The sequence below is a fragment of the Notamacropus eugenii genome, chromosome 1 (assembly GCF_028372415.1).
Source record: "Notamacropus eugenii isolate mMacEug1 chromosome 1, mMacEug1.pri_v2, whole genome shotgun sequence".
Lineage (NCBI taxonomy): Eukaryota > Metazoa > Chordata > Mammalia > Diprotodontia > Macropodidae > Notamacropus > Notamacropus eugenii.
In genome coordinates, this window is record NC_092872.1 from 230,092,739 (window position 1) to 230,107,241 (window position 14,503).

The following is a 14,503-nucleotide window of genomic DNA, read 5'->3' on the forward strand; positions in this document are numbered from 1 at the left end:
ATATTACCATTATCGATGTTCTATTGTATCTTGATTTGTTAAATATTTCCCAATTATATTTTAGTCTGGTTCCCACAACTATGGCCACTTCTGTTACTCTCTCTCTGTCCACAGATATACATATAAACACATCCACGTTATATATACATATACCCATAAGTATATACACATAATGTGTACATACATATAGATGTATGCATGCATATATAATATGTACTAATATATTAATAATATGCATGATGTCTAGTCCCAAAGACATTACAAATACCTGGATGAGGGAAGCAAGGGGAAAGACAGGCAAGAACTGAGTTTCATGCCTTTCCCCTAGCATCTTCAAAAATTTCATTGACTTGAAACTGATCTATTGAGACCAAACTACATGGATTGATGCATCCAAGGCAATGGGCTCTATTTAACCTTGTGTGGCAGGCTGGAGCCTAGGGAGGGACAAGTGAAAGGAGAGATAAAAAGTTCTCAAGAGTTTCTGGGGAGGAAGAGTTGACTGGCCTTTCTGGGGGAATAAATACCACCAAAAACAAACAGCCAAACCAAAGCAAACCAGACAAAAAACCCAGACAGGACAAGAGTGTTGAGACAGACTTTCCATTGAATAAGAGTGAGGGCAAAAGGGCATGGTCAAGAAGTGGGAAAGGCCCAGGGATTTCAGTCCCTGGTGGGGTAAGTAAGAATGGTCAGACTGGGTCCCCATGCTTACTTGTTGCCCTAACACTACTGGCAGCAACAATGAGATCCCTACTGTGTTACCCTTTCCAACTTTAAAACTTTCAGGGCTCTCAGTTGCTCTCAGGCAACTTTATCTCAGGATAAGGTCCAAAATTAGCCTGATAATTCAATGATTTCTCCAAGTTGATCCCACTGCAGTTATCCAATTTCATTTCCTTCCTGCTGCTTCGCAAATGTAAAATCTCTGCCAGAGATGCTTACCCAGGCACCTGAAAATACCATAATCATTCCTACCCCTATGCTGTTCCCTACCTCAACCCATCTGAATGCCTTCCTTCCTGTCTGCTGATCCAAACCTACTCATTTTAAGGGAAGCTAAGTGGCAAAGTGGACAGAGCACTGGAACTGGAGTCAGGAAGATTCATATTCATGAGTTCAAATCTGGCGTCAGACACTTACTAGCTGTGTGACCCTGGGAAAGTCACTTAACCCTGTCTCAGTTTCCTCATCTGTAAAATGAGCTGGAGAAGGAAATGGCCAACCTCTCCAATATCTTTGCCAAGTAAATCCCAAATGGGATCACAGGGAGTTGGACACAACTGAAATGACTGAACAACACTCATTTTAAAGGCCCTATTCAAGTACTATTTTCTTCAGGAAACATGCTCTGGCTATCCCAGCCAGTGGTGTGCTAGTAAATGTATATCACCTCTCAAAAAAAAATCCCATATAAACATACATATATACACACATATATGTATATATAAAATACGTATATGCATGTGTATGTATATATACACATAAATGTATATATACATATATACACACATACACTTTTGTGTTTAATCTAACTTATGAACATTTTTTCCATCACTTTTTTAAGTCCTGACAATCAACAAAACAACAATCTAGCCCTGATTTCTGAGGTGTAAAGGCTCCCACTAAAAAGTTAACAATTGGCAGGAGAGCCTGGAGGAGCCAGCTCCAGAACACCCCTGTATCTGAGAGATCAGCCAGTTTATCTAGCCATTTCTTTGATGGAGAAACAGAGATCCACAGAACAAAAGTCACTTATAGAGCAAACGCACAGCAGTGTCAAGATGAGATCATAATATTTTAGGACTGTAAAGCCTGTTAAAGGGCTAAAACACCAAGGCCTCAAAAGAAACTGAACTGGGCAATGATGGAACGGGGAGATAGTCACTGCAAGGGTTGGTGACCCTGGGGTTTGGGGCACCAGCTAGGCCTAGGTTGTGGTTTCTTCCTACACAGGGATCTCCAGGCAAAGAAGGAACTGAGCAGAAGCAGAGCAGTAACCCTCCCCGCCCCCCCCCCCCCCCCCCCAGTTTCCTGGGTTACTGCCAAGGAAGAACCACCCTCCCCAGAGGAGGAGGGGCTGAGCAGTGTCTTGGCTCTACCCACATGCTCAGGAAGCGTCTGTCATCTTGGTCACAGCTGACAGTACTGATGAGTAGGGCTGGGAGTCAGGGTGAGTCACTGGGCTGGTTTTGTCAGTTAAGTTCAAGGGCATCTATGTCAAACCCCAAACAAGAAAGGACAATGAGGATTAGAGGGACCATCTCTGTGCCTGTCAGTGTGGATCCACAACACTTGCTGGCTTGTTCTGGCTGCTGTGTGGGAGGTGAACAGGAAACCTTGACCTTGAGTACCATGAGCCAGCTAGCTTGACCTCCCACTCACCAACACTCATCTTCCTCCCCTGCCAGAAGCTTCTAAGAATCTGAAATTCTCCTGAGATTCTTTCATCTCTCTCTGAACTGCTGCCACTAACCTTTATAAGCCAGGAAGCTCTTACTTAGCTCTAACCTTTCTAACCATAATGTTCTTGTTTGAGTCAGGTCTAACTTCATCTCTCCTTCCCCAATTCCCTGAAGTTCTGGGTCACTCTTCCAGATGAAGTGTTGGGTCATTCTTCCAGATGTTCTGGGTTTAACTAGTGGGAAGACTTGTCTTCATAACCTTCCCCATGGAAATATTTTTTATGAACTGATGCCCAGAGAAATAAGTAGAACCAAAAAAATAAGATACACAATAACTACAATGATGTAAAATACCACTACTATGTACTCAACGGAAAAATCCCTAGAGGTTCTGGAGAAGTAATGGAACACACTGTTGCCAGAGCAAAGAGGTGAGGAACTACTGGGTAGATACTGTATATGCTCTCAGACAAAGGTTCTATAATGGATGTTTCCTAAATTATTTTTCTTTGTCATGAAGGAAGGGTCAATCTGAAGATGGAGAGTATGTGTGTGTATATTTTGTTTTAAGCACAAAAGGCACTAATAAAACATTAAAAAAAATGTTCTCAGCCAAGTCATGGTGGTGCATGTAGTTCCTATTGCTGGACAGGCTGAGGCTGATGGATTGCTTGAGTTGGGGAGTTCTGAGCTTCAATGCGGTCAAAGTTTATTTGGGTGTCTGCATTATGTGCAGCACCAATATAGCAAATCCTGGGAGTAGAGGACTGCCTAGGGATGGGTAAACTGATCCAGGCCAGAAATGGAACAGATTAAAAGCTTCCTGGTCGAACAGTTTTGGGGTTGGGCTTGCAAGAGGCCACTGTGCTTCCAGCATGAGCAAGATAGGGAGACTGAGTCTTTAAAAAAAAAATCCCCCCTGGGAATGTCATGTAACAGGGCTTCCAGAGACAGCATCTTTGTCCAACACAACCATTTTCTTATCCATCCAACAATCTGCTCTGGCTCTTCTGGAGGCTAGAAACTCAGAACTGCAAGAGGTTTCAGAGGCTGTCTAGTTTGAACCAGACCTGAATATGAATCTTTTCTATGATACAGTGCAGGTATGGAATTGATCCTTTATTGGGAGGACTCTGGAAGGGACAATCCACTGTCCTTTCATTTTCAAGACACTGTCCCTTATAGTGAGCAAAAATGTCTTTCTTTGCAGCTACCACCAGGGACCTCTGGGACCATGCAGAACAAGGCTAATGATTCCTTTTCATGATAACCTTTCAAATTCTAGAATACAGAAATCATATCTCTACTAAGGCTTCTCTGTAAACACCACCTTATTTCCTTCTTCTAATCATCACCTGGCATGCTCTCAAGGCTCTTCACCCTTTTGCACTGTCTTTCTCTGGACTCACTGCAGTTTATCTGTGTCTTTTCTAAAATGTGGCACCCAATACCAAGTGTAACACTCCAAATTTAATCTATCTAGAGTAGAGTGTAGCAGGGCTCTCACCCCTGTAGCCCTGAATATGCTAACACTCTACAAGACAACTGGCTGCCATTATATCACACCACTGACTCACCTTGAGCTTGAGTCCATCCACTAAAATTGCCTGTTTCTTTTCCAAAGAATTGGTGCTTGGTCACCTCTTTCCCTATCTTTTCGTGAGAAGGTAATCTTTGGAGCTCAAGTGTATCAGTTGATAGGGATATCACTACTTAGGCTGACCATATACATATATATGTATATATGTATATATGTATATATACACACATATATATGTATATATATCTACACATACACACATACATACATACATACACATAAATTCCATGAAGAAGAGAGATGCTTCTTCCCCTCTGATGAATTAAAATGTACAGCCACAACAATCTGAATGTATAATACTTTTTAGTTACTAAGTGACTTCGTAGGTTTCTTATTTAACAATGAACAAAAAGAATAACATTGTTTTCCCCCAAAAATCTCTTCCAAATCCTTCTCTTTCCTGTGATCACTGTTTAGGGCTGAAGATGGGGGAAGGGGAACAAAGTTTATTTTTAAACCCTAAAGTAAGAATGCTTCTCCTACAGGAAGCAATGTGTTATGGAAGAATGAGCAATGACACTCTTTACTTACTCCCAGCTCTACCACTGGCTTCCTGTGTAAACTCCAGCAAGTCACTTAATCTCTCTCTCTCTTTCTCTCAGCCTCAGTTTGTTCAGCCGTCAAAGGGGGTTAATGGTCTAATGGCCCGGTCTACCTCCCAGGGTGTTTTGGGAACAGCTAAGAGTCTCAGCTGAGATAATGGACAGGAAAGAGCTTTGTGAAGTCTAAGGCAATCATGGTGGCTTTAAGGTTTTTAGTCAGCATGCTCCTGCTGCACAGAAAGGGGCAATGTTAACCTGGGAAAGAGAGACTGCTGGACCCAGAACCAGGACGAGGGCTAACTTTAAATTCTGGCTCTGGGAATCTGGCAAGTTGCCCCATTTAAGCCTCAACTTCCTCATCTGTAAAATGGGGATAACAATGCTTTCACCACCATTTCCTAAGACTGCATGAGGAAACTTCCTTGTCAACATGCAGCATACATATAAGTTGTAGTCTCTGTAGAAAATCTTTCCAATGCTGCTGTGAGAGAACCATCTCTGGGACCGTCAGGAAGGAATATTGAGTAGAAAAATGGCCAGCTCTAGCACAGCATAGTTAAATACCACCTTACAGAGCAGAGTTCCTCACTTGTGCTCTGTTACCTTGCATAAAAATACAATAACTGTACTCAATATAATGGCTGTCCTTTGTAATCTCTTTAAAAGCATTATTCAGAGAAGAGATCCATGGGTTTTCACCAGTCTGCTGGAGAAGTCCACCACACAAAAAAGGTTAAGAACTGACCTAGAGGAAGCATGGTGATTGCTGCTTTCCTCTCAGTTAAATTTTGCAGCCTTCTCAGTCTTAAAGCCTGTGTAACGATTCCATGCTTTCCTTGGGCTTGGTTCCTTCAGTACTCTGTGGTTACCATTAACCTCTCCAACAACTTATAACCCTTAGGGAAGGCATCTCCCCACAGACAGGCACCAGCAAATCCCCTCAGGACCAAAGTGAGATCGATTAAGGATAAACACCATGCTCATGCTGGAAGGCTTTTCCCCTCTAACTCAGTCAAAGCACATCTTCCCATTCCGAGGACCCTACTTGGAGCCAGTCCCCTGGCTCCCATCCTCATGCCCGATCAATTGATGGTTTCATATTGATTGGTGCCTAGGAGGCACTCAGGTAGTCTACAGAGAGACCTGACGGACTGCCCAGGGGCCCCCAATGCCACCCATTCTGTCCCCTCCCTTTACCTCGACTAATGCTAGGGGATAATGCTCAATGAAATGTCTTCTCTTCCACGCCGGGTCTTGAGGTGAGAAGAGAAACATTTCCTACTTCTGCCTTATTTCTGGTGGGTCTGGCAGGGCTAGGTTCTGAATTCTGTTCCCAACTCCATCACTAATTAGCCATCTGACCTTGGACAAGTTCGATAATCTCTCTCAGCCTCAGTTTCTGCCTTTGCCAAAAGGGAGTATTAATATCTGCTCTCTACCTCTTTGATAGGACTTTGATGAGGATCAGATGTGATGGCAGATGTGAAAAATCTGAAAAATACTCCTGCTATGCAAAGGCAAGAGCATTCTTGGTATTTTGAAAGTCAAAAAAATTTTTTTTCTTTCCTCCAAGCTTCTAGTTACTATCAGGGAGTACAAATTCTTATCATCTGGTTGGTTCTCACTAAGGAAGTCCAAAGTAAAAATAGCCACGATGACAACTTTCATCTAACCCAATCGATGCTGGTCACCCAGACTGACACTCTGAAAAAGGGAACTAACAAAGCAGCTGGAGCAGACCTCACCACACCCTGGGTCCCAGGTCACCTTCCTCAGACAGATGTGGAGGGAGAAGACAAGTTTTCCACAGGGGATGGGGAAAAAACTTCCACTCTTTGCCATGAGCACAAGATTTGAGACATTCTTGGTCTAGAACCATAGAAGTCTAGAACTAGAAGGGGGCCTCTGAGCATCTAACACCACATCTCACACAGTGATTACAAGGTAGATCCTGACAGGGAACACTCCAAATGAAGTGCCTCCTTATGGTGTGTGGAGTATGGCCAGGTACAAACAGAACACAACATGTGCCATTTTAACCTGAATGCAAAAGACTTCCCCTTTCCAACTCTGCGGGAAGGTGTCAACCACTCATTATCATTTTTGGCCTCCATACCACATTAGTCTTTAAGACTACACAATCCCTTAAGATGTTTTAACTCTACTGGCAGCTGCCAAGGAAAGATGTCTCCAGAGCCAAGGGTATCTTGGCACTGAGTCGTCTCCAACATGACCTCCCCCCCACAAGAAAATAATTGTCCAGACAGGACTGCCAAGTATGCCCACCTGTTCTCCCACCAACAGCAAGACTGTACCGTCTTACTCATCTGCTACTCCTTTGGGGGCCTTTGGGCCAGACTGGAAAGGATAGAAGCAGTCATGACATTGCTGCTAGAATCCTCTCCAAATATTCATAAAAGGCCCCTCTGGAGAAGGACAGATTTTGTTCCTAGGGCCAAGGACCATGGAGGGAGATGACCACAGCCCTAATTCCTGTCTTGTTCCTAGGCTGGCCATCTGCCAGGAGGCTGCAAGCTTTCAAAGCTGCCTGGGGTGGCTCATTGCCCTCACCTTCATCTCACTCCAGTCCTGACTGGATGCCTGTCATGATGTGTAATCCAAATATCTAAGTTGCATGCTTTGATTTCATTGCAAGGAATCTTTCTCCCAACCCCTCTCATACCACCGCCCCCTTTCTCCCTCTCCATTTACTCCAACTCTATGAAATACTCTCTTAAGGTTTTTAAACAGATACTTCTAACCCTATTGCTTAAGGATAGGCAGCCTCCATGGTGCTGAGAGAACCCAGGAAGCTTCCTGCCAACTTCTGAGACTGGTCCAAATGCCAAAATGACCCCTCTGCTAGGAGCTTCCTTGGGAACACTTGTCAGAAGTCTGTCTGGGTTTACGTGGCAAGGATTTGCAGAAGACAGTCTGACTGAAATGGTGACATCACCAGGTACTTATTCCTCTGGGAGCATTCAGACAACATTTTGACAGTACAGACAGCTTAAAGTTTTGAGACGTGCTATGAATGCCTTGGGTACAGGTTTTAAGAAATGATCAGAGGTTAAGGGAAAAGCCTTTTAAAATGCCTGCTTAACAGTCCACCTTTTTTTTTTTTCTGAGATGAAGGAGGTTCCGAGGAAAAGAATAAAATTAGCCAGCTTTGTACAGCTTGTTGAGGGAGGCACAATACATGGTAACTGTATGCAAATATGTTCCACTTTTCTATGGAAGTCCGCCTTTTCAGTCTCTTGGGCTGTGCTCTCTCCATCTGACAACATGCAACACAGGGTTTGCTTTACCCACAATGCACCATCTCTGCCTCTGTCTCACACAGACACACACATACACACACATACACACACACAAGCTCACACTCACATACACACAGTCTCAGTCAGGCTGGAGGACACATCCCTAGCACCCCAGAGTCTTCCCCACCTTCAACCCTTGTCCTTCTTCCCCCTCCCTTCCCCCCCTCAACTTACCCACAAGTCACACTTCATTCATACTAGTGCTCCTGTCCTCCCCTCTCGCTTCTGTTGCTGGGGAAAGGGCCACATATGGCTGGGAACAAACAGTTCTAGGCAGAATTCAGCTAGTGCAGAACAAAGACTGAGAGTCTGCAAGGGAGGGCAGTCTTCTTGTCTCTACACAAGGCAGCCAGAAGCTGTTCTCAAGCCCCTGCTCCCCTCTTGCTTTCTCCTCCTCAGAGGGCACCCTGCGCTCGCTCACTCGCGCTCTCTCTCTCTCCTTTCTCTCTGCCTGTCCAGCTACTGCACAACACACATCAATTATTCATCGCTTGTCTCCGAGTTTCCAGGCAAAACCAATCACAGATGGAGGCTCTGCTAATGGGGCCGCTGCCGCGGTTGCCAGCAGCCTGTTTGTGCTCGGGCGACAATCCTCCAGAGACAATAAAGGGAATCGGGTTAAGCTAGAAAACTTCACACGTCCCTGAGCAGCCCCGAACAGGGGAAACAGAGAGAGGGAGGAAGAGAGGGGGGTAGAAGGGAGGAAAGAGAAGAGAGAGAGAGAGAGAGAGAGAGAGAGAGAGAGAGAGAGAGAGAGAGAGAGAGAGAGAGAGAGAGAGATGCCAGGCTTGGTGGGTACCACGTCTAGGGCTCCCCAGTGAAGCTAGCACATGGGTTGGTTTAAATGCCCCTGGTGGGAACGACATGGATGGGGTTGGATGAAGGGTGGTTCTTAAGGGGAAAAAAAATCAGACACATTTCTTTTTTTCTTTTCTTTCTTCCTTTCTTTTTTAGGGGGGGAGGAAGAAGATCGCCCTCCCCTCCAAATAAATAAAGGAAAATCTCACCTCGGCTGTGTGCCAAAGATATGGGGTGCTTCTCTGTCTCTCTAGTGATCCATTTCTTTTTCTCTCTCCCACCACGCGAGCGTTGCACACACCCACTCTCACACACTCTCACGCCACACACACGTTTTCAGACAGACACAACCACTTTACAGAGAGAAGGAGAGAGAGAGAGAGAGAGAGAGAGAGAGAGAGAGAGAGAGAGAGAGAGAGAGAGAGAGAGAGAGAGAGAATTTTGAGGAGGCTCACATTTCAAACTTACAGGGAGGGCTGGCACGTTTCAGGACAAAGCACAGCTCCAGCCTCCTCTAGAGGTGGCTAACATTCCGGCAACCCTTGTACTCCCACCCCCACCCCATCCATTAATTGGAGGCAACACTTGTTCGAGTGTGTCTAACAAATCATGTCGAAAGCCCAGGGGGCTGGAAAGTCTTTAGATTAGGGAACCCTAGGAGCCTTGAGTAGCTAAGAGCATCAAACCACACCAGCTAATGAGTCCAGGAAGGAAAGGCTGGCTGGGTTCAGACTAGAAGGCCAGCTGGGGGCCAGGAAGGGGACATTAAAAATGTACCCCAGGCCATACTCTGAATGCTGCTGGGGGTGCAGAGTGCCTGAGCTAGGTGGTAACCGCGGGGAAAGGAGGGGAGGGGAGACTAACCCTAAGCCTCCCTATCCACCTGCCTGGGGGAAGGCTACCTGCCAGGTGCCTTATTAGTGGGCGATTCCTAGGGCTAAAGCCAGGAGTAAAGGGGTGGGTGCCCTTCTCGGTGGGGGCCAAGGGCAGAAAAAGACCTCTGGCTGCAATGGCATTTCCATAGCGAAGGTGACATGGTCCTTCCATTTCCTCTCCATCTCACCCCCTCCCCAGCCCCTTATGCTCTAATCTCTGAAGTCTTGTACAGGATAAGCGTGTGCGCGCACTGCACGCGCACGTGGGGCACAGACAGACACAGACACACAGAACCAGCGGACCATGTGACCCGCCGGGGAAAACTGGAGGGAGGTTGAAAGCTGCTGCAGGCCGGCCTGGCCAGCCCACCCCCTCCAGATGCAGCATCCTGTGGCCTTGGCCACTAGCACAGGGAAGCCCTTCCCCCCCGCAAACAGCAGGGTTGGGCGCCCCACCGAGAGGCGGCCAGCAGTGTCTCCTCTCCAGCCCCCAGGCACACCATGGGAGCAAACTCACAGGGGACCCTTGAAGCTGACCAGATGTCACACGCGCGCACACACACACACACACACACACACACACACACACACACACACACACACACACCAGAGGCTGACAATGCTTTCACTCTTCCCTCCCCCATACCCATCACTGCCCTCAGCCACCTCTCTGGGGCTCACCCTGCCTCTGTGACCTTGGCCAGGTCATTTAACCTCTCCTTGCCTCACTTTCCTCATCTGTAAAATGGGGGTAATTATAACCCCTACCTTCAGTATTATTGTAAGGATCAAATGAGATAAAGTGCATAGTGCAGTGGCACTATAGAAATGTACATTACTATTATTAAAGCTATTATTATTTAACCTCCCCTTGCCTACTTTCTTTATTTGTAAAAATAAAGGGCGTGGATTGGACTACCTCCGAGATCTCTTGCACCTGATTCCCGTGTCCCTGCTACCAACCACCTGTGGAAATGATTTGAATATTGGTAGCAAAATAATAGGTTGCACTTGCTACCAGGAAGAAATAAAGGATGGACAGAGAATCCTAGAACCTTAGCGGAGATCTTATGTGGTAAACTGGAAAAAGCACTCATTCTGGAGTCAGAGAACTTGGGTTCAAATCTTGCAGAACAAGAGTTACTTCACTTCTCCCTAAGTCTTCAGTCTCCTTATCTACAGAATGAGGCTGGCCCAAATAGCCTGCAAGGGTCCTTTCAGCTCGGGTTCTCTTGATCCAAGCCTTTCATTTTAGACATGCAGAAATGTAGGGCCTTGAGTGCGGAGTGATTTGTCCAAATGTCCTATTTCTAGAGCTAGAGAAGAGAACTCAAAAGGTTTTCCAGGTGGACACTCGCATTTTGTCCAACATCTCCCTCAGGGAATGTCAGGACAAGGAACTTAGTGTCCCAGTTCATTCCACGCCAGCTCACATGGGGCTCATCTCCTGTTTGGGATTATCAGCCCCCTCTAGTCCCCTCCCTCCCCTCTCTTTCCTCAGCCCCGACTGGAGAGCTGATTAAATGTTATTTCTTCCCCACCAGGCTTGCTTCTCAAATCTCCACCTTTCCACACCTCAAAAGTCTCCACCAGGGCCAGTCCATTTTTCAGCCTCAGCATCTTTCTTAAAGCCACCCAAATAACTGTTTGCCTTCATAGTGGAAGCGCGTTAGACAAATCACTTATCTTGAAATTATGTCCTTATTCCTTGTGTGACATAAATCTTCAACAGGACTCTAATCCCACCCCATTGCCATTTGAAATATCACTTTCTATGATGACATTTTGAAACAGAGTTGTCATGGGCTTTTCTACTTTCACTCGAGTTAAATGGATTAATTCATACTTCATAACTTGCTGAATTTTAGACAAGAACAGTGTCATGTAGGAGAAATTCATCCCTCTTTCTCTCCCAATCTTTGCCCCTCCCTACCATTTCAGGCCAAAAACCAGACAAAATTCTTCTCTGGGTCCTTAGGTGTGCAGTAGAAGAATACCTCTACATGCTCTCATCTAACTCAAATTTCACCCATTACTTCAAGGCTCAGCTGAAGTGTAATCTCAGCCAAAAATATCTGCCCTTACTACCGAAGCTATGCATAACAACACTCTCAGCACTTAGAGGTCCCTTCATATTTTATGATTTCATTCTTTCATTTAAAAAAAATTCATTGAGTGTCTACTGTATTTGAGACATTATAGAAACTACAGGAATTGGTAATATTTTATTCTAACCTTCTTTTTGAATACATTGGTCTTATAATAACACAATAGGTCCAATTAGGCAAATAAAACTCTCATGTTTAATCTGAAAATTAAACCACAAAAGTCAAGGGCCTAATGAATTCTCAAAAATTAAGTATCATTTCAATATATTTTATTGCATTAAACATTCCTTTAAAGTGGGTGAACAACATGGCCAATGTGTTGATTTGTTTAGCTTGATTGTACTTTATTACAAGGAAAGGTTCTTTGAAGGTGGAAGGCTCATTGACAAGTGATGGTGATGTTTAGAAAAATATGAACAATAATTTAATATTTTTAAAAAGTTGTTCTGGTGGTGAGTTTACCAAGTATAGTCTATATCATAAAACTACTAACCACCATGGCCCAATATAGGGAGGCGATAATGTAGAAAGAGCATCAGCCAGGGAATGGAACAAGGACTTTGGCCCAAAATCTCTCTCTGATATTTGCTACCTTTGAGATTTTGGGTAAGTCACTTAGCATCCCCGGGACTCTGTTAAGTAATCTGTAAATCCTTGATTTATGCAAATCATAAACTTATGTAAATCATAACATCTATAAATCTACGATCCTACAAACATTTCCTGTTGAGACTAGAAAAAAAAATCCCCAAAACTTATTGTATGCTATAGTACATTGTATAGATAGGCATTTCTGGGTAATAATTCTTATCTAAAAGAGTTGTAATCTGAAAATGATGCTATAGTACAATCAATCCTTAATTATTACATTTTTGGGGACACACAGAACATGTCACCCATATTCTAAAGGATATTCTTGTGAGAGGATGATATATCCCATTCTATAGATGGGTAAAGTGAGGACCAGGAAACTAGAGATGGCATAGAAAAGCTAATCAATCTAGGATGAGGATTGGATGCCTGATAGCTTCCAACAACTAATCTGGGCTGGTCCCTTTATTTCTCTTACACTGCTCAGGGTTTGTTTCATACTTTGAGAAGATGGCAATTACTGGTATTATTCACCCAGAATGAGATGAATGAAAAGAGATGTATTTTTCTCATTGTGCAAGAATGTTCAAAACAACTTGCCATGAGCCTCTGGTTCTTGTCCGTGTGTAGAAATGAAAAACATGTTCTTTTTTTCCCAAGACTGGAATCCCATCAACTTGAAGAACACTACATGAGAACATTAAAAACACCAGCCCAGATCAGACCGATGGTTCATGAAGGAACCAGGATTCTCTTTCTGAGAAGGGCACCAGGAGTCATGTTATAAGAAGAAATCAAGACTCTCCTTGATGTCCATCTCAAAAAATTAAAGACATTCTTTAGTCATTTAAGAAACAAGTACTTATGGTGTTTATGTTGGGGACTACAGTAAAACCTTCCATGACTGTTACTGAATGTCACAGTTCACATGGAATGACATACAGACAGACATACGTAGCTCATACCAGAGCCAGAAGGGACCCCAGCAGGCATAAGATCACAGTAATTTAGGAGCTTGGATTTCAAGCTGGAAGGAGCTTGGGCATTACAGGCACTGAAGTTCACAGATTCAGAAGTGAAGGTCAGGAAAGTTAGTTGCCTAAAGTCACACAGCTAATTAAATAGCAAAGCCAGGATTTGAACCCAGATTCTCTCACATCAAATCCAGGACTCTTTCCATTATTGTACCATCCAATCCACATCTACACACAATTAGGCTGGAAGCTGCCCAATGTTAACCAAAAAAAAACCCCCAAACAAACAAAAAAAGAGCCTACAAGGGTAAACAGGACTTTTCAAATGCTTTAAAACCAGGAAAGTTGAGGCTAGACCTTTGAGAAGATAAAATTACAAATCCTTCTTACTCTTCCCTAGAGGCAGAACCTCTTTTAGGCTGTTTTTTATGTCAGTCTATTTTCTATTACTGCATGTATCTGGAAGCAAGAAAACCCGCAATTCTAAAATACTAAGCAATTCGTGCTATCCCCCAGTTCAGACTGAGTTGCCCCCTTTAAATGGTCCAGACAAGTAACTGGGTTGACCACATTTACAAAACACCAAAGCAGAAGTCCTCAAAAGACAGAGAGGCAGGAGTAGAACAAGGATGGAATCAAAAGGAAAACCAAAACTGGACACCCCCCAACCCCACCCTCTTGTGACTGAAGAAGGAAAGTGAGCAAAAACCTTTCTGGAGGCTAATTCAATTCAAGGAATATTTCATTAAGCAGCCATCCAGTAAGGCAGGAGCTAGCACAGCTGGGTGCTTTGCTAACCTACCAAAATGACCACTGTGCTTGTGCGTGAGACACTCAGACCCTGGGGAAAATGATTAGGAAGGGCAAGAAAAGATGGAAAGGAAAATCAGCAGGCAGAGCGCTACCTTCAGGATGGATGTCTTGCCGGCCCAGGACTACAAGTACCCAGAACGCCAGAAGGACCAATAGTCTGGTAGATCTGTTCTCTCTCTCTCTGTCTGTCTGTCTGTCTCTGGGTCTGTCTGTCTCTCTTTCTCTGTCTCCCTCTCTCTGTGTGTCTGTCTCTCTTTCTCTGTCTCCCTCTCTGTGTGTGTCTGTCTGTCTCTCTGTATCTGTCTCCCTCTCTCTCTGTATCTGTCTGTCTCTCTTTCTCTGTCTCCCTCTCTCTCTGTCTGTCTCTCTTTCTCTGTCTCCCTCTCTCTCTGTCTCTCTCTCCTCCTTGCTGTGAGCCTGGGCTAGCCATAAATCAGAGTCTCATCCCAGTTAGACGTCAGGCAGCGCACTCGGAGA

At 44.5% G+C, this 14,503-nt stretch overlaps 1 protein-coding gene across 17 annotated transcripts in view; it reads right to left on the reverse strand.

Annotated features, from left to right (window-relative positions):
- ZMIZ1 (zinc finger MIZ-type containing 1) overlaps positions 1-14,503 on the reverse strand; it is a 439,750-nt gene that overhangs the window by 119,012 nt on the left and 306,235 nt on the right. Inside the window, exon 1 of one of the 17 annotated variants that reach the window (XM_072628058.1) lies at positions 8,875-9,051. The exons of 15 other annotated variants lie outside the window; for them this stretch is intronic. The gene's annotated coding sequence lies outside the window, so the exon portion shown is untranslated. One more of the 17 variants, XM_072628057.1, reaches the window with a different exon arrangement.